Below are 20,691 nucleotides of genomic sequence, written 5' to 3' on the forward strand. Positions count from 1 at the left end.
TTGCCCGGTCCCCACCCCCATCCCCCACCCCCCACCCCCACCCCCACCCCCGGGCCACGTGACCTCCAGGAAGGCTCTGGGGTCGGGAAGGGGAAGCCCGCAAGAGGCTTGGGAAGGGGAAGCTGCGGCCCTCAGGATGCAGAGGGCTCACGTCATCCCCACCCCACCCCCGGGGGCCCCAGTGACCTCCCCAGCCCAGGGTGGGGGCCAGCACTGGCCGCTGGGCTGAGGGGCTGAGATGAGAGGCGGTGAGGGGGCGTCCGTGGACATGAAGCCCCTTGGACCAGAGGTGGGAGGAGGGAGGGGAAGCCCCAGAGAGGACTGGGCCCTCCCAGGCCTGCCCTCCAGGAGAGACCAGGCTGCCTGGGCAGGAGCCACAGAGGGATTTGCCTGCCAGGCTCCCAGAACCTGCACCTGGCTGGGCCTCTCGGGGTTCTGGGGGCCATGTCCCCAGACCTGCAGCCCCCTGCCCAGCCCAGCGCCCCAGGGAACCACCCCCTTCCTACTTCCACTGGTCCAGCCTCAGGACTGGATCCGGGCCTTCACTGCCACTCCTGCGGGTCCCCCAAGCTACATTAGGCCACTTGAAGTCCCCCAGCTGCTGCCCCTGGGTCACTTCCGTATTAAATGTGCCTCTGTCTGGCCCATCAGCCCATTTTGTGAAATGCACGCTGACACCGCGATGCCCTCCTCTGCTCGTCCCCCACCACACCCCGGGCTGAGTGGGAGCCCCCATGCAGGCTCAGAACCCAGACCAGCACCACCGCCGTAGCTGAGGATAGCTCCGTCCAGCCTGCCTGCTTCTGAGCCCTGCCCGCAGCACCCCACCTCCGACTGCTGACCGTGGGATGAACAGGGTCCACCCACAGGGAGCTTGTGTGAGTATTGCCTAGCCAGGCTGGCCTGGGCTTGGGGAAGGAGGTACAGCACTAGGGGGTCCGGGAGGTTTCTGCCTCACCGGGAAGCTGGGATCAGCCTATGAAGAAGGCCCTGAAGGGAGTGAGGCGGGGCTGCACGGGGCCCAGTTTGAGGGGCACGTCCTTGGCCTTTCCTGGGACTTTGTCGTGGGGCGGGGGGGGGGCTCTTGCCAATCAGTCTGGCGGCAGAGCCTGTGTGCAGCTCCCATGGAATCACTCAGAAACACACGGTTTGCCTTTTTTTTCTGTTTCCTGTTTCAAAAAATTAAGGGCAGAGTTGTGCCTGCTTAACTCAACTCATCTGTAAACAGTGCTGGAATGCCTGGCTAATCATTAGAGGGACAAAGAGACCCTACTGCACGTCTTACGCCAACATACGTTTCAGTGAGACCAAAGGCTTGAAATGCGAAGGAAAAAAGCCCCAAAAACATATCAAAATGAAAATGTAGATGGTTATATACTATGGAGATGGTACAGGATTTCTAGGTACAGTACCAAAGGTAAAAATAATCAGCTTTTGAGTATATAAAGGCAAAAACCAGTAGATATGGTGACATACCCCAGAAGGTGAATGTCAAGAACATCATAAACAAAATTGAAAGGAAAACTACAAACTGGGAAGGAATAGGTACAAAATGCATGCATTAACAAGGGGTAAATATAAAAAGTATATATTTTTATGTTATTTACAAGTTTCTACCTTTAGTTGAAAACGGGTACAAAAAAAAAAAAACAGGCACAAGTAGCAATTCATTAAAAAAGAACTAGATGTGACCAATAAGAACATGTTTAAACATGTTCTGCTTCACTGGAGGTGTTGGAGAAGAGAGTCCCTTGGACTGCAAGGAGATCCAACCAGTCAATCCTAAAGGAAATCAATCCTGAATATTCATTGGAAGGATTGATGCTGAAGCTGAAGCTCTAATATTTTGACCACTTGATGGGAAGAACTGACTCCTTAGAAAAGACCCTGATGCTGGGCAAGACTGAAGGCAGGAGGAGAAGGGGACGACAGAGGATGAGATGGTTGATGGCATAACCTACTCAATGGGCATGAGTTTGAGCAAGCTCCGGGAGATGGTGAAGGACAGGGAAGCCTGGTGTGTTGCAGTCCATGGGGTTGCAAAGAGTCGGACACGACTGAGCGACTGAACAACAACTTCACTAGTAATTAAATAAATACAAATGGGGAAAGATAGCATTTTTTGCTTTTTTAAGATAAAAGTCTTTCATGGCACCTCAATGTCCAACGGCAAGTAAAAGCAGCATTTTTCTCCTACGCATTCATGTATTTGAGTCTCTGGTGGCTCAGTGGTAAAGAATCTGTCTGCCAATGCAGGAGACACAGATTCGATCCTTGGGTCAGGAAGATCACCTGGAGGAGGAAATGGCAACCCTCTCCAGTATTCTTGCCTGGGAAATTCCAAGGACAGAGGAGCCTTGTGGGCTACAGTCTGTGGGATCACAAAAGAGTTGAACATGACTTAGTGTCTAAACAACAAAAAAAGAGAATTTGTATTCACTCTTTCCAGGGGTACACAAAAATGAGTCCACACTGAGCACAGGTTCACATCCTGCTGATTTACCACAAGATAAAACCAGCATGTAACTCTTTATGGTGGGGTCGCTGTTCTTGCTGTTTGGGGCCACCTGGCTTATAGGATTTCATTCCCCACCAGGAGATGGAACCTGGGCCCCCTGTGCAATGGAAGCATGGAACACTAACCTCTGGATCACCAGAGAATTCCCTAGGGTGTGTGTTTTAAATTTCACTTCTATTCATTATCAGAGTTATACTTATATGCATGTAATTTAAAGAGATAGATAGCTTGACAAACCTGCTTACAAAACACAGCAGTCTGTCTCCCCTCGTTTTCCATCACAACTTTTTTTTTTTTTCCGTCACAACTTTTAACTCACTCTTTGGGTTTCACCTCTGTATCCCCAGCCCAGCACTTACATTAGGACTTCCTGACCTCGACCTTGTTCAGATCGAGGGCCATGGTTGACATCATGATGATACTGCATAAACAGTGCTCTTAGTATCAAGATAACTTTTCCTTTCTTGCTCAACTTCTCCTTTCCCCTGGAGTTAATGTCGTCTGTTTTTTGTTTTTACTTAATTCTCAATTCTAATTCAACTCCCAATTCAACCGCATGTCCACGTCTCCCCCAAGACATCCGGTGTATCAGGTAGATAGAGTGACAGAATATCAATTACCTTGAAACAGACTCTGCTTTCTCGGCTGGGGCTCAGCCGACACCTGGGACGGCCTCACCAGCGCCCCGAAGTCCCCCTCTGCTGTTTTCAGCCACAGGATCCCCTGTTTCCTGCTTCCCACGCCTTCCTCTTTCTTGCTTTCCTCCCCCTGTTTGGTGAGGCTCATCAAGTAACTTCCTCAGAAAGAGTTAGTTAGTCTCTAAGTCATGTCCGATTCTTTTGCGATCCCATGGGCTATAGCCCACCAGACTCCTCTGTCCATGGATTTCCCAGAGAAGAATACTGGAGTGGGTTGTCATTTCCTTCTCCAGGGGATCTTCCCGACTTAAGGATCGAACCCGTGTCTCCTGTGTCTCCTGTGTTGGCAGGCAGATTCTTCACCGCCGAGTCACCTGGGAAGCCCCCAGAAAGGGTACAGGAATGTGAATTGTTTGAGGCCCTATCATTCTGAAAGTATCTCTCTTATCCCCTCACTCTTTTTTTTTTCCCCTTGAAACCGTAAATCCCACAACATTTTGTATTCTAAAAGGGAACCCTGATCCTCATGATGTCTTATCAGTGGGATTTCTGGTAGCGAGCACAAGCACCAGGACCCCCAGACTTTTTGGATTCGGAGCAATGGGGATCAGTTACCAGCAGGGTTGGGTTATACTGATTGAGGATTTGTTGATCTCCTTTTCGGAAGCCTCATCCACATATTTCTGATAATAGGCTACCAAGGCTTTGGAGATGGACTGGTAGATTGCCTAAATGTGGGCTACGTGGCTACCACCCTTCACTCAGACACGGATGTCCACACCGGCAGATTCCCAGAAACAGAAGAGGCTCCAGGCTCCAGACTAGCTCGTATTGCAGCGTCCGTGGTTCAGGCATCTCCAGGCCCAATCACCTTGCCAAGGCTGTTACCTTGTTTGTAGTACAGTGTGGCTACGGCTGTCTCCTTGTGTCCAGAGAAGACTGGCTCTGACTGCAGAGGGCCACTGGGCGGCATGACTACAGGCATCGGCAAGGGCTCCTCACCATGCGGCGCCGCAACTGGAAAAGCTCGCCTCACCCTGGATGGACAATTTAGCTGGGTTTAGAATTTTAGCTGTGCAGAATCCACCAGTCCAGTTTCCAAAGCCTTGGAGCCGATTGTCAGGGCTTCCCTGGTGGCTCAGCTGGTAAAGAATCCTCCTGCAATGCAGGAGGCCCCGTTCTATCCCTGGGTCGGGAAGATCCTCTGGAGAAGGGATAAGCTACTTACTCCGGTATTCTTGGGATTCTCTTGTGGCTCAGCTGGTAAGGAATCTGCCCGCCATGTGGGAGATCTGGGTTCAGTCCTGAGTTGGGAAGATCCCCTGGAGAAGGGAACGGCTACCCACTCCAGTATTCTGGCCTGGAGAATTCCATGGACTATACAGTCACAAAGAGTCGGACATGACTGAGCGAGCTTCACATTCAGAATTCTAGCTGAGAGAGCATTGAACTTCAGCATTGTGGGGTTTGAGCTTTCCAGGTGGTAAAGAAACTGCCTGCCAATGCAGGAGACATAAGAGATGCAGGTTCGATTCCTGGGTCGAGAAGATCCCCTGGAGGATGGCATGGCAACCCACCCCAGTATTCTTGCTGGGAGAGTAGGGTTGCAAAGAGTCTGCATCTGAGCACAGCACATTGCAAGGTTTTATCCACCATTTTCCAGCTGCGAGAAGTCTGAAGTCATTCTGACCCTGGTCACTTGTATGTCACCCGTTGTTTCTCTCTGGACCCTTGTATGGTGCTTTTTTGTTTTATTTGACTGCGCCAGGTCTTAGTGGCAGCATACAAGATATTCTGCCTTCATTGTGGCTTGAGGGGTCTTTAGTTGTGGTGTGTGGGATCTAGTTCCCTGACTGGGGGTGGAAACCCAGCCCTCTGAATTGGGAGCATGGAGTCTTAGCCCCTGGACTGCCAGGGAAGTCTTTCCTCTTTGTGTCCCGGGTTCTGAAATTCTGCTTAGCTGTGCCTCTACTATGCGTCTATTTTCGTGTTTGGATCTGGGCATTCAGTAGCTTTTTCCAATCTGGAGACTCAGGTTTAATTTCTGTGAAAATTCTTTTTTTAATCTTTCTTTTGACCTCACAACTTGTGGGATCTTAGTTTCCCAACCAGTGATTGAATCCAGGCCCTCAGCAATGAAAACATGGAATCTTAACCACTGGACTGCCAGGGAATCCCCAAATTCCTGTGAACTCTTTTCCACTGTTTCTTTGATTATTTTCTTCCTTCCAGTTCTCTTTCTCGAATCTCTTTTAAGTAGATGTCAGGTCTCCTAGCTGTGCTGTGCTGTGCTTAGTTGCTCAGTCAGGTCCGATGCTTTGTGACCCCAAAGACTGCAGCCCCCCAGGCTCCTCCGTCCATGGGGTTCTCCAGGCAAGAATACTGGAGGGGGTGCCATGGCCTCCTTCAGGGGATCTTCCCAACCCAAGGATTGAACCCAGGTGTCCTGTATTGGAGGCAGATTCTTTACCAGCTGAGCTACCAGGGAAGCCTCAGGTCTGCTAGACAAATTCTCTAATATGGTACTTTCTTCTCTTGTTTTTTTCTCATTTTTAACTTTTTCTCCCCAACTCTTTGCTCTGCTTTCTCCAAGATTTCCTCAACCTTATCTTCCAACTCTTCTGCTGAATTTTCAATTTCTATGATCATCTTTTTAATTCCCAAGAGCTCTTTATATTCTGTAACGTGCCTTCTTCAAAGCACCTGGTTTTTGTTTCATGAATACATAATTTTCTCTTTCTGTCCTGAGGATATTAATGAAGGTTTTTAACAGGAGGGGAAGGGGTGGGGCACAACTTTTGAAAGAATGACATAGCGCAAGGACACAACATAAACTGATTATAATCAAATGGGTCCCAGATGGCAGAGGAGTCAACTTTGATTAGACCTTGAACCTGGATCAGCAAGCTAAATGATGCACAGAGAGGCACCACGACAGTTCCAAGGCACTGTCCTAAGACCGCGGAGTGGGCGGTGGCCCGATTCCTGGAAATCTCCACTCCTTCCCCCAAATAACTGAAATAATCCCCCCACTCATTAGCATATAAAATTACCCAGTCTATAAAAACTAAAAACTATGCCAAAGCCTTTGACTGTGTGGGTCACAAAAACTGGAAAATTCTTAAAGATATGGGGATACCAGACCACCTCCTGGGAAATCTGTATACAGGTCAAGAAGCAACAGTTAGAACCGGACTTGGAACAACAGACTGGTTCCAAACTGGGAAAGGAGTACGTCAAGGCTGTATACTGTCACCCTGCTTATTTAACTTATATGCAGAGTACATCATTTGAATGCCCAGATGGATGAAGCACAAGCTGGAATCAAGATTGCTGGGAGAAATATCAGTAACCTCAGATACGCAGATGACACCACCGTTATGGCAGAAAGCAAAGAACTAAAGGGCCTCTTGATGAAAGTGAAAGAGGAGAGTGAAAAATTGGCTTAAAGCTCAACATTCAAAAAACTAAGGTCATGGCATCCAGCCCCATCATTTCATGGCAAATAGATGGGGAAACAGTGGAAACAGTGACAGACTTTACTTTCTTGGGCTTCAAAATCACTGCAGATGGTGACTTCACCCATGAAATTAAAAGATGCTTGTTCTTTGGAAGAAGATCTATGACCAACCTAGACAGCATATTAGAAAGCAGACGTATTACTTTGCTGACAAAGGTAGGTATGGTCAAAGCTATGGTTTTTCCAGTAGTCATGTATGGATGTGAGAGTTGCACCATAAAGAAAGCTGAGCACCGAAGAATCGATGCTTTTGAACTGTGGTGTTGGAGAAGACTCTTGAGAGTCCCTTGGACTGCAAGGAGATCCAACCAGTCCATCCTAAAGGAGATCAGTCCTGAATGTTCATTGGAAGGACTGATGCTGAAGCTGAATCCAATACTTTGGTCACCTGATGTGAAGAACTGACTCACTGGAAAAGACCCTGATGCTGGGAAAGATTGAGGGCAGGAGAAGGGGACAACAGAGGATGAGATGGTTGGATGGCATCACTGACTCGATGCGCGTGAGTTTGAGCAAGCGCTGGGAATTGGTGAAGGACAGGGAGGCCTGGCATGCTGCGGTCTTCGGGTCTCAAAGAGTTGGACACAACTGAGCGACTGAACTGAACTGATAAAAGCTAACCAGGCCACATTTCACGGCCTCACTCGCCCTCTGCGATGGCCCACACTCTGTCTGTAGGACGTGCTGGTCTCTGAATCTGAATAAATCCACTTCTTACCTATCACTTTGTCTCTCACTGAATTCTTTCTGTGATGAGACATCAAGAACCTGAGCTTCATTAGGTCCTGAAACCAGGTTCTATGGGTTTCGTCCAGGTTCAAGTCCCCGCCACGTGGGTTCAATTCCCAGTCTGAGGTGAACAGTTTCCGTTTTTCTAAGCTGTCTCCTCCCAGCGGTCTCTGTTTCCCCCCAGTTCCCCTTTTCCTATTTGTTTGTCCTGATCTTCACGTTCCAAGGGTCCCTCAGACGTCTGGGTCTGGTTGAACGGGCCGGGTGCTCAGGCAGGAGGGTGGGGCTCCTGGACTGCGAGGTTTAGCATCCCGTGATCTGGCAGGATCTGTTAGATGATCAGATTCCCTCAAGAAACCCCGCTGACATCCTGCCTGGAGGGGAGCCCCGGTTTCCAGTGTTCTGGGCTCTGAGGGTGGGTGGTTGGGACACAGCTGGGGTCTCAGCGTCCTGTAAATGGACACCTGCTCTCTGCCTGAGGTCCCCCAGTCCAGAGACCCTCTGTGAGCCCATCCCAGGGAGGAAGCCTGAGGTGTGCGGATACCTCCTCAGGGCCGGGGCAGATTCTGGATTGGACGTCACTTTAGAATGACAGGACGGAAGTGGAATTCTACCCCAGGAGAAGGAAATGGCAACCCATTCCAGTACTCTTGCCTAGAAAATTCCATGGATGGAGGAGTCTGGTGGGCTACAGTCCATGGGGTCGCAAAGAGACGGACACGACTGAGCGACTTCACCTCACACCTGTGCCCAGGAAGGGGAAGCAGGGTGACGTCCCTGCCTGAGATGACCTTGGAGATGAACTAGGTAGCCAGCGATGTAAGGAGGGGTTGGGGGCCAGCAGGGGTGGATTCCGTGTGCCCAGGAGCAGCCGGGAGTGGGGAGCGGCCCGGAGCCGGGAGTGGGCTCCGGAGCCCGGAGCCGGGAGTGGGGAGGGCTGTTCAAACGCTCTCTGGGTTCTGCCCCAGGCTCCGGTCGGCCGCCTGGGGCCCTGGAAGTGCTAGCCCACACCGCCCCCCTGTGGACACTCACGGGAGGGCCCCTGCCCGCGCCTGGCCTGCCACCGCCGCCCCAGCCGCCCTGGGGAAGCAGGCCGGGTGCCCAGGGTCTCCTCCGCTGTGCCTGGACCCCTGCCTTGCTGTAAGATGCCTCTGAGCTCTGCCCTGGGGCGGCCGTGCCCCAGGAACTGAATAGGAATCCCACAGAATTTGCATTTTGATCACTCAAATCAAGAAATGATTGCGGGCCCCTGGTCAGAGGCTGTTCCTCCAGGTGGGCCATCGGCGGGCCCCGGGCGTGGCGGCGGTGCGTCCAGAGGTCGGGCGGCCCGAGGGCCCTCCCAGGGCCTGTCCCCACCGTGAGGGTCTGCTGCTCCCGGGGGTCCGGCTCTCCCTGCTGACGGGAAGAAGGGCGACGTCAGAGAGGGCGTGTGGGCGGAGGGGCCGCCTCCAGCTACCAGCACTAACCGTGCCTCTCCCACCGTGGCGTCGGGGACCTGGGCCCTTCCACAGCCGGCATCACCTCTCTTGCCTGCCTCTCAGGGGGCACCCAGCTGCTCAGACACAGCCTTGGGGCGATCTCCGCGTCCTCCTTTCCCCTGCTTACCTGGGAACCACCCACCGGACAAGGAGAAGGTGGCCTCCTCAGACCCCCTGCTCTGGAGTTGAGGGCGGGAGAGTGGGAGCCAAGAGCGAAACCGTGTACCTCAGATTGGGCCGCAAACCCAGCCACAACCACGGAGCCCGGTGTCAGGATCCAGTGAAGCTCAGGTTCTTGACTCCTCATTGCAGAAAGAATTCAGTGAGAGACAAAGTGATGGGTAAGAAGTGGATTTATTCAGAGTCACGGAGAAGCACACCACACAGAGTGTGGGCCATCGCGGAGGGCGAGAGAGGCCGTGAAATGAGGCAAGGTTCTGTTTTTATAGGCTGGGCAATTTCATATGCTAATGAGCGGCTAACAGAGCTTTCGCACTGGTCAGAGCAAACACCTTCCTCCAACAACACGTGAGACGACTCTACACAGGGACATCACCAGACGGTCAATACCGAAATCAGATTGATTATATTCTCTGCAGCCAAAGATGGAGAAGCTCTATATAGTCAGCAAAAACAAGACCAGGAGCTGACTGTGGCTCACATCATGAACTCCTTATTGCCCAATTCAGATTTAAATTGAAGAAAGGAGGGAAAATCACTAGACCATTTGGGTATGACCCAAATCAAATCCCTTACAATTATACAGTGGAAGTGACAAATAAATTAAAGGAATTAGACCTCATAGACAGAGTTCCTGAAGAATCATGGACAGAGGTTTCTGACATTGTACAGGAGGCAATGATCAAGATCATCCCCAAGAAAAAGAAATGAAATGCAAAAAGGCAAAATGGTTGTCTGAGGAGGCCTTCCTAATAGCTGTGAAAAAGAAAAGAAGTAAAAGGGAGAAAAGGACAGATATATCCATCTGAATGCATAGTTCCAAAGAATAACAAAGAGAGGTAAGAAAGCCTTCCTCAGTGATCAATGCAAAGAAATAGAGGAAAACAATAGAATGGGAAAGACTAGAGATCTCTTCAAGAACATTAGAGATACCAAGGGAACATTTCATGCCAAGGTGAGCACAATAAAGGACAGAAATGGTATGGAGCTAACAGAAGCAGAAGATATTAAGAAGAGGTGGCAAGAATACACAGAAGAATTAACTATACAAAAAAGATCTTCACGACCCAGACAACCATGATGGTGTGATCACTCACCTAGAGCCAGACATCCTGGAGTCCGAAGTCAAGTGGGCCTTAGGAAGCATCACTATGAACAAAGCTAGTGGAGGTGATGGAATTCCATCTGAGCTACTTCAAATCCTGAAAGATGATGCTGTGAAAGTGCTGCGCTCAATATGCCAGCAAATTTGGAAAACTCATCTGCGGCCACAGGACTGGAAAAGGTCAGTTTTCAATCAATCCCAAAGAAAGGCAACGCTAAAGAATGTTCAAGCTACCACACAATTGCACTCATCTCACATGCTAGCAAAGTAATGCTCAAAATTTTCCAAGCAAGGCTTCAATAGTACATGAACTGAGAACTTCCAGATGTTCAAGCTGGATTTAGAAAAGGCAGAGGAACCAGAGATCAAATTGCCAACATCTGTTGGATCATAGAAAAAGCAAGAGAATTCCAGAAAGACATCTACTTCTGCTTTATTGACTACACCAAAGCCTTTGACTGTGTAGATCACAACAAACTGGAAAATTCTTAGAGACAGGAATACCAGTCCGCCTTACCTGCCTCCTGAGAAATCTGTATGCAGGTCAAGAAGCAACAGTTAGAGCCAGACATGGAACAATGGACTGGTTCCAAATTGGGAAAGGAGTACATCAAGGCTGTATATATTCACTCTGCTTATTTAACTTAAATGCAGAGTACATCATGTGAAATGCCGAGCTGAATGAAGCACAAGCTGGAATCAAGATTGCCAGAAGAAATATCAATAACCTCAGGTATGCAGATGACACCACCCTTATGGCAGAAAGCAAAGAAGAACTAAAGAGCCTCTTGATGAAAGTGAAAGAGGAGAGTGAAAAAGCTGGCTTAAAACTCAGCATTCAGAAAACGAAGATCATAGCGTCTGGTCCCATCACTGCATGGAAAACAGATGGGGAAACAATGGAAATAGTGACAGACTTCAGTTTCTTGGGTTCTAAAATCACCACAGATGGTGACCGCAGCCGTAAAATTAAAAGACGCTTGCTCCTTGGAAGAAGAGCTATGAGAAACCTAAACAGCATAGTAAAAAGCAGAGACATTACTTTGCAGACAAAGGTCCATCTAATCAAAGCTATGGTTTTTTTTCATTGATCATGTATGGATGTGAGAGTTGGCCCATAAAGAAAGCTGAGCACTGAAGAGTTGATGCTTTTGAACTGTGATGTTGGAGAAGACTCTTGAGAGTCCCTTGGACTGCAAGGAGATCAAATCAGTCAATCCTAAGGGAAATCAGTCCTGAATATTCATTGGAGGGACTGATGCTGAAGCTGAAACTCCAATCCTTTGGCCACCTGATGTGAAGAGCTGACTCACTGGAAAAACCCTGATGCTGGGAAAGATTGACGGCAGGAGAAGGGTGGTGAGATGGTCGGATGGCATCACTGACTCGATGGACCTGAGTTTGAGCAAGCTCCGAGAGCTGGCGATGGACAGGGCCGCCTGGCGTGCTGTGGTCCACGGGGTCACAAAGAGTCGGACATGACTGAGCAGCTGAACTGGAGTGAGCTGCTGTTGAGTTGCTCAGTCAGTCTTGTCTGACTCTCTTCCAGCATGCCAGGCCTCCCTGTCCATCACCGACTCCCGAAGCTTGCTCAAACTCATGTCCCTCGAGTCGGTGCGCCATCCACCGAGGAGCTCTGGAGTGCAAACCACTGGTCATGCACACGGATCCCAAGCGAAGCGATTCATCCTGAGGGAAGTGACAGTACTTTACCACCAGTAGGAGGAAGACGATAGGAGAGGCTGCAAAACCCAGCCGTGCATGCGCGTGCTTATTCGCTGTTACGTCCAACTCTTTTCGACCCCATGTTCTGTAGCCTGCCTGGCTCCTCTGTCCCTGGAATTCTCCAGGCAAGATACTGGAGTGGGTTGCCATTTCCTTCTCCAGGGGTTCGTCCGAACCCAGGGGTGAACCTGGGTCTCCTGCATTGCAGGCAGATTCTTCACTGTCTGTAGAGGAAATGGCAACTCACTCCAGTACTCTTGTCTGGAAAACCCCATGGACGGAGGAGCTTGGTAGGCTACAGTCCATGGGATCCCAAAGAGTAGGACATGAACGAGTGACTTCACTTTCACTTTTTTCCGTGTCTGAGCCACCAGGGAAACCCCAGAGTTGTGGTGCGTGGGCTTAGTTGCTCCGAGGCATGTAGGATCTTCCTAGACCAGGGATTGAACTGGTGTCTCCTGCATCGGCAGGGGGATTCTTTACCACTCAGCCACCAGGGAAGCCCTTGAGGAAGATTTTAACATGCTTATTCAAACCTATCAACCTGGTTTCTCAGATCTGTATCAGGTAGTCTACATGCTTTTTGGTGAAGCTCAAACATCAGGTAAAATTAGCCCAAAGGAACAGCCTAGAGTGGATTTAAAAGAGCAAACCCCTAACATCTGACAAGAGGCTGGAACCTTTGCTGGGAGATTCCACCAGCAATCACGGTAACTATTCCTAAGCCCATTGATCAGTACAAAACTAACGAGCGCACCATCTCATCACACAGGAAATCCTTCGCCCCAGGTAAGATGATTGACGTGGAGGTACGAGCCTTAGTGCTATTTTAAAAGTAGTGAAATTCTTCAGTCAGTAATAAGTTCAGGAGAAGATTTTTGAAGACTGAGGGAGGTAGGTTGTGGGGTGTGTGATCAGCTGGTGGACATGGTTCTGATTGGTTGATGGTGAGGTCATCGAGGGTCAACGTCATCCCCCTTCTGGTTCCGGCCACTCTGGGCTCTGCATTTGTGGGCAGCATGCAGGTTACTTCCTCCACCGGCTGGAGGGTTTCAGTATCTGCAAAACCACCCAGAGGACACCGCTCAGGACGTTATCTATAGTGTTTGAGAAGGAACTAAAGGTCTTTGACTTTAATGGCTAAACTATCACTATTTTGTTTTGCTTGACCGTTTTCCTTTCTCCCTACATTTTCCCACTTCTGTGATTAAATCTATTCTTTGGGATGGGGGTGGGGGAAGGCCTAGGAGACTAAAGTTCTTTTTTCTACAAACAGGAGGCGGGTGGAGGACACGAGAACGGGTGTATCCCTGGAAGGCCGGGTAGGGTCCTGCTCAGTTACACATCAGTGCTGTTGTGAAGAACTTTCCAGCTCCCCAAACTTAACTGTCTTAAGACTGTGTCAGATTGCCATGGCTCGGAAAGAGTCTACACAGAATTGGATGCCTAACTTGACTGGTATTTTGAGGTTTCCAAGCATGCTCAAGAATTTACAATGGACTTTCTATAAAATACCACAGTTAAACTACCTGTGAATCAAAGAAAGACAAGATGGCTTTTCACGTTCCTCTGCCTCAGACTCCACGCCGGCGTACCTTCCTCCTCAGAACCTGTCAGGATCTGCCTTAGACACCAGATTACATACGTTCTCTGGCCTAAAGCTGAGTTGCAAGTCATAGTTAAGAATTTCTGAAAGTAACTGAGAAAGATTGAAGGCAAAAGTATAGGGCGGCAGAGGATAAGATGGTAGATAGCATCACTGACTCACTCAGTGGACATGAATCTGAGCAAACTCCAGGAGATACCGAAGGACAGGGTAGCCTGACGTGCTGCAGACCATGGAATCGCAAAGAAGAATCAGACACGACTGAGCGACTCAACAACAGAGTGACTGAGGACCCTTGGGTTTGCTGAAGATTTTTTTTTTTTTGCCACTTTATTTTTTAATTGAAGGATAATTGCTTTACAGAATTTTGCTGTTTTCTGTCAAACATCAACAAGACTCAGCCATGGGTCCACCCATGTCCCCTCCCTCCTGAATCCCCTCCCGTCGCGCTCCCCGCCCCACCCTTCCAGACAGTCACAGAACCCCTGTTTGAGCTCCCTGAGGCTTACGGCAAATTCCCATCGGCTCTCTATTTTACATATGGTATTGTAAATTTCCATGTCACTCTCTCCACACGTCTCACCCACTCCATCCTCCGGTGCTGAAGATTTTTTAAAAATATTTAGTTATTTATTTTAGGCTGTGCTGGTCTTCCTTGCCGCGGTCAGAGGTGCTTTTCTAGGTGTGGTCCATGGGCTTCTCGTTGTGACGACTTCTCTTGTTGGGGAGCACTGGCTCCAGGGGAGCGGGCTTCAGTAGTGGCGGCTCCCAGGCTCTAGAGCACAGGCTTCATAGTTGTGGAAAGTATTAGTCGCTCAGTCGTGTCTGACTCTTTGCGACCCCATGGACTGCAGCCCACCAGGCTCCTCTGTCCATGGAATTCTCCAGGCAAGAATACTGGAGTGGGTTGCCATTTCCTTCTCCAGGAGATCTTCCTGACCCAGGGATCAAACCTGGGTTTCCTGCACTGCAGGCAGATTCTTTCCTGTCTGAGCCCCCAGGAAAGCCCCAGAGTGGTGGTGCATGGACTCAGCTGCTCCGAGGCATGTGGGATCTTCCTGGACCACAGATCAAACCCATGTCTCCTGCATCGGCAGGGAGATTCTTTACCACTCAGCCACCAGGGAAGCCCTTGAGGAAGATTTTAACATGTGTATTCAAACCTATCAACCCAGTTTCTCAGATCTGTATCAGGTAGTCTACATGATTTTGGTGAATCTCAAACATCAGATGAAATTAGCCCAACGGAAGCACCCTAGAGGGGATTTAAAAGAGCAAACCCGTAACTTCTGACACAAGGCTGGAACCTTCGCTGGGAGATTCCACCAGCAATCACAGTAACTATTCCTAAGTCAGAACAAAACTCAAGCTTGAACACAAAAACCTGATGAACCTATCCATGACTATTATAATCAACTTCAGATTACTTTTAAAGAAAATTCTGGTCCTCCTTCAGATGTCAAGTCCAGTAAGGTCGCCTTTAACTAACTCCATGAACTGGGATATTGTAGTAAAACAGACCAGGATAGGGAATTTCCTGGTGGCCCAGTAGTTAGGACTCTGCCCTTCCACTGCTGGGGCATGGGTTCGATCCCTGGTGAGAAATGAAGATCCCATAAGCTGCAGGGTGCAGTAAGGAAGAAAAGGAAAAAAGACCAGGGTGGAATGTGAAACTAAGCCCACTCCATATTTAGTTAATTTGGCAAATCAGCTCTCTCAAACGTGTGTGTGTGTGTGTGTGTGTGTCTGTGTGTGTGTGTGTGTGTGTGTGTGTGTGTGTGTGTGTCTGTGTGTGTGTCTGTGTGTGTGTCTGTGTGTCTGTGTCTGTGTGTCTGTGTGTGTGAAGTCGCTTCAGTTGTGTCCGGCTATTTGCAGCCCCAAGGACTATAATCCACCAGGCTTCTCTGTCTATGGGATTCTCCAGGCAAGAATACAGGAGTGGGTTGCCACTTCCTCCTCCAGGGGATCTTCCCTACCCACGGATGGAACCCACATCTCTTACTTCTCCTGCATTGGCAGGCGGGTTCTTTATCACCAGCGCCACCCGGGAAGCCCTTCGAACCCTAGATGAGTCACCGAAACGAAACAGTGCTGTAATTCTTAGTCTTCAATGCCAGCAAATGAAGGCTGCTAAAAAAACCCAAAATTTAAGTTTCTGCTGTAATTGCAAAGAACCAGGACACTGAAAAAAGACTGTTATAAGCTAGCATTTCAGGCATCTTCAGCTCTTTCACCAGTCTTTCCAAAGTCCTCCTAGGGATGAGGGCCTTGAGCAGCTCTAGGGGCTCCTCTCACCCTCCCTGGAAACCAGCTCAGGAAAGCCATTCTCCTGATCAGGGAGCAATGCCTCTGTGCGCCGACTGACACCAGGGCTACTCTCCAGGTGCCCAGGCCCCTGCTGAAAAACAGTCCCTGCCCAAAAGTACTAAAGGGCCCAATGTGGGGTGTCCTCTAGGCATCAGTAGGTTCCTGCGTCTGCCCTTTTCCCTTTCTCTCAGGCCCTTTGAGAAGGACACACCCCTCTCTCCTCAGCTCCTCTGCCCCTATTAATTTATTTGGCCGAGGCTTTTTTTTTTTTGGCTGTGCTGGGTCTCAGCTGTGAAACATGGGATCTTACTTCCCTGATCAGGGATCGAACCTGCATCCCTTGTGTTGGAAGGCAGAGTCTCAACCACTGGACCTCCAAGGAAGTCCCTTGGCTGAGACTTGGAAAAGTATCATGCTGGAATTTCTTTCCCCCGAAAGGGGAAAACAATTCTAGAAATTGACAATAACCATCCAAACAGCCAACCAGGTGAATTAAATGACGCTTTGACATCTTTTATCTGGAGCTAATTCTGGAAACCCTGATCATTGATCCCTATTGAATCAGCTACCAACCTCCTCATGGGCAAAATCTCCAACTGATATTGGCAAAATCCACAGTGCACCTCTCATTAAGATTTGAATAGATTCCTGCCAAACCAGAATTAATCATTACCTGTAAGAAAAGAAGTCCTTCCAGGTATAAAGCCCATAATAGAAGATTCCAAGGCTCAAGGTCTCATGACCCATGTTCTAGTCCCTGTAATATTTCTGTTTTAAGAAAAAACACAGGGCAAGGATGAAGGTTTGTTCACGAACTCCAATCAATAACAACATTGTTTGCCCTCAATACCCTCTTGTTCCCATCCCCCCCAGACTAAAGACATCCATTCCCACTGGAAGCAAATTTTTCGCTCCAATTGATCTATGCAGTGATTTTTCAGCATTTCAGTTGACAAGGTCAGCCAGTATCTTTTTGCTTTCAGGTGGAAAGGATGACAATAAACGTGGAGAGTAATGCCCCAGGGTTTCACAGAAAGCCCTTCTTACTTTTCATAAGTCTTGAAAACCTGCTTTGAATGATAATAAAGTTTTCTGCAGGTTTTACTTTGTTACAACATACAATTTCTTCTATGTTCACCTTCTCAAAACTCCTTGTAGGAAGATGGCTTCCACCTGCTAAAACTTTTGGCTTTAAAGGGTTATAAAGTAAAAGCTATGACCAACTTAGATAGCATATTGAAAAGCAGAGACATTATGTTGCTGACAGAGGTCTGTCTATCAAAGCTATGGTTTTTCCAAAAGTCATGTATGGATGTGAGAGTTGGACCATAAAGAAAGCTGAGCGCGAAGTATTGATGCTTTCGAACTGTGGTGTTGGAGAAGACTCTTGAGATTCCCTTGGACAGAATTCCCTCCTTTGATCAAGGAGATCAAACCAATCAATCCTAAAGGAAATCAGTCCTGAATATTCATTGGAAGGACTGATGCTGAAGCTGAAGCTCCAATACTTTGGCCACCTGATGCGAAGAACTGACCCATTGGAAAAGACCCTGATGGTGGGAAAACTGAGGGCAGGAGAAGGGGACGACAGAGGATGAGATGGTTGGATGGCATCACTGACTCGATGGACATGAGTTTGAGCAAACTCTGGGAGTTGGTGATGGACAGGGAAGCCTGGTGTGCTGCAGTCCATGGGGTTGCAAAGAGCGACTGAGCAACTGAACTGAATTCAAAGTCTCCAAAAAAAACTGCAGTTTGCTTGAACCCAGGATGGATTTTTAGGACACCTGATCTCAGAAAAAGGATGACATTTAGATCTGGAGAGGCTTCCTGGCATTCTTAACTCCCCGAAACCTAAAACTAAGTGCCAGTTACAAGGTTTTCTTGGGCAAGTTGGCTCCTACTGAAATGGGGTTCCAAATTTCTCTCCAATGGCTTTGCCCTTGTATGCTTTATTAAGACAAAGCAAACCTAATTAAGGGATCAAGATGACACAGCTGTTGATGCCTTAAAGGAAATCGCATTGAGATTACCTTCCCCTGAACATCCTAATTACCAGCTTTGTTTGTCCTTTTTGTATGTGGGAGAGAAGGGAATGTCTGTGGGATCCTCACCCCAAAATGTGGGGACTGTCGCCGGCCCATCAGGTATTACAGCTGACAGCTGGACTCTGTGGCTCGGGGACACCCCCTTGCCTCAGAGTCATTCTTGCCACTGCCTTTCTGATCTAAGCCACCCTATACATAATCATGGGATCCTTTCTAACCTTCTACATACCCATGCAGTAGAAGCCCTCCAGAATCCTCATCACACTGACAAAATGAGTGCCTACCTCCTCTGTCTCACCTCCCAAAATGCAACCCAGGGACACCTGCTCTGGCTGCTCCCCTCTTGAATTGCCTAATGGCTCACTGGAGACTTGGCAGATGGGACACGCTTCAATATTTCAAAGGCCCAATTGCTTCTACTAAAAATAACCAGGCTCTAGTAAAGCAGTTTTTGCAGTCTCAGGAGGTGAAGGCCTTAAACATAACATACTGCAACCTGGAAGCTTCTTCTATTGGAAAAGACACCTCCAGAAGGATGCTTTTCGGGTTCACTGGTAAAGCCGATATCAGGTGCTGCTAACCCACCTTTGTGCCACGAAGCTCCGAGGAATAGACTCTGGGATAAAAGAAAGCGTCAGTTCTGACTGGACCTGTACAGTATCGGGTGACCTGAAGGTAGATTTCCCGGAACTGCAGCTGATGATATCTGATGAGACAACTTTCACAAGATGTCTAGATCAGGCCTCTTAGAAGGTTCAGAATTCACAGAAGTCTCTCTGTTTCATCCAGATTATAAACTGACTCAGGATTTTCATCCAAATTCATAGTCTTTGAATTTGTAACCTACAGGCTGTATTATTTGATAAGACATATAGCTGCAGTCTTTTGAGGTAACGATGCTATTTAATTACTTCATGCTTCTTCCCCATGCAGTCTTCCCAAAGTGCTTGTTTAATTCCTGCAGTTCTGAGTGTGCCCTTGCTGAACTCACTACTCTAATAAACAGATTTTAGATGAGAAATACTTGAGAGATCTCTTTCCCACCCATCCTTGTCACTAAAATGTAACCACAATAGGTTTACATTGTAATCTGTGCACTTTCCCCCTGACATGGGACACAACACCCAGGAAAGGTCCTTCCTGGTATCAAGGGACAAAAGGCTACTGAGTGTTGGTAAAAAGACAAACAACAACTCTAACTCTTGATCAGCCATGCTGTCAGAGAAAGATGTTGATCAGAGGGGGAAGTGGTGAAAAGAAATAAAATGAAACCTTCTAAAATGGAGTCAGGAAGACAGAAGGGGAAGCTCACACACATGTAACACTTAACATCAGTGCAAGTAGACCTTGGAGATAGCCTGGGTGTGACTGTAAACCACCTCGATAAAGCAAATGTCACAATAAAACGAGTAACATGAATGTTCTGGTTTCCCAGCACATATAAAAGTGGTGTTTACACTGTGCTACAGTGGCCCAGACGGTAAAGCATCTGCCTGCAACGCGGGAGACTGGGGTTCGATCTTCCCCTGCATCGGGAAGATCCCTTGGAGAAGGAAATGGCAACCCACTCTAGTATTCTTGCCTGGAGAATCCCATGGACAGAGGAGTCTGGTGGGCTACAGTCCATGGGGTCGTAAAGAGTTGGACACGACTGAGCGACTAACACTTTTTTTCAGCTTCATAGTCTATTAGGCGTGCCACCGACAAGAATGTGTCTCCGAGCCCTAACCACGTGCCCGGGCACGGGTATCCTGCACTCCACCCCAGTCCCCACAGCACAACCTGTGGGGTTGGGGGCAGCCGGCCTTGACCTTCCCTCTGCAGCAGAGGAGGTGTGAGCTGGCTACACTTATAATTCTGATTCTACCAGCCTGTGAGTGTCTTCCCTGGGCTCAACCCAAGCTCGGCTACGGATTACGTAGAGGGGGGAGAAACGCCTCGCTGCTCTCAGGGGACCCGGGGACGAGGGCGGTGTAGGGCAGGGCCGGCAGAGGAGGGTGTGCCGGGGAACCTTCGCAAGACCACAGGTGCGCTTGGGCATCACTGTGGAGGGCACTCGGACTCTGAAAAATAAAACAGCCGTGGAGCCATGGGAAACCCCTCGGAGTCGGCCTGGGAGCCGGCAGATGGAGGGGACGGAGAAACAGCGCGGGAAAGGGCCGGCTCCCTCCTGCCTTCTGCCCTAAGAGCAGTTCTTGCACCTCGGAGAGGGGGTGCGGGCACTGGAGTCTCGCTAGTGGGCTGGGTACCTCGCCGGGCTCAGTTCCTGGAAGGCTCGGCGTGGCAGCCGGCCTGCAGCCCGGGGGTCTGGACCCACGCTCGGGGCTAAAACTCGGGGTCGTCTCTGGCAACTTCTTTCCCTTCCGTCAGTAGCGACATAGAGGCCGTTTGACCCCTCTCCGGGCCCGACTCTCTGAAAGCTCCCGCGACACCAGGCAATGAGGCGGCTGGGACAGGCCAGGAACCCGCGGGTGAAGAGGACGCAGGACCCCGGCGGGTGGGGACCCCGGCGGGTGGGGACCCCGGCGGGTGGGGACCCCGGCGGGTGGGGACCCCGGGCGTGGCCAAGGTCCGGGCGGCAGGCGGGGCCCAGATTTCCTCGAGGGCGGGGCCTGGAGACTCGGCGGGGAAGGGACCAGGCTCTGCGTTTGGGCGGGGCCTGGCGGCTCGGCGAGGGCGGGACCAAGCTGACCGCGGGACGGGGCCTGGCGGCTCGGCGGGAGGCGGGACCACGTTGCCCGTGGGGGCGGGGCCTGACGGTTTGGCGGGAGGCGGGGCCAGGCTCCCCGTGGGGGCGGGGTCTGCCTCTCGGCGAAGGCGGGACCACAGTGTCCGCA

At 49.6% G+C, this 20,691-nt stretch overlaps 1 long non-coding RNA gene and 1 pseudogene across 1 annotated transcript; one reads left to right on the top strand and one right to left on the bottom strand.

The window, feature by feature from the left end:
* Nucleotides 1–215: 215 nt before the first annotated feature.
* Nucleotides 216–14,193, top strand: LOC122428468. Its single transcript, XR_006265721.1, has 3 exons — nucleotides 216–289; nucleotides 652–878; nucleotides 13,170–14,193. It is a non-coding gene; the product is annotated as an uncharacterized LOC122428468 (long non-coding RNA).
* On the bottom strand, nucleotides 3,479–4,334 carry LOC122428467 (annotated as a pseudogene).
* Nucleotides 14,194–20,691: the final 6,498 nt, after the last annotated feature.

The sequence above is a fragment of the Cervus canadensis genome, chromosome 26 (assembly GCF_019320065.1).
Source record: "Cervus canadensis isolate Bull #8, Minnesota chromosome 26, ASM1932006v1, whole genome shotgun sequence".
NCBI lineage: Eukaryota > Metazoa > Chordata > Mammalia > Artiodactyla > Cervidae > Cervus > Cervus canadensis.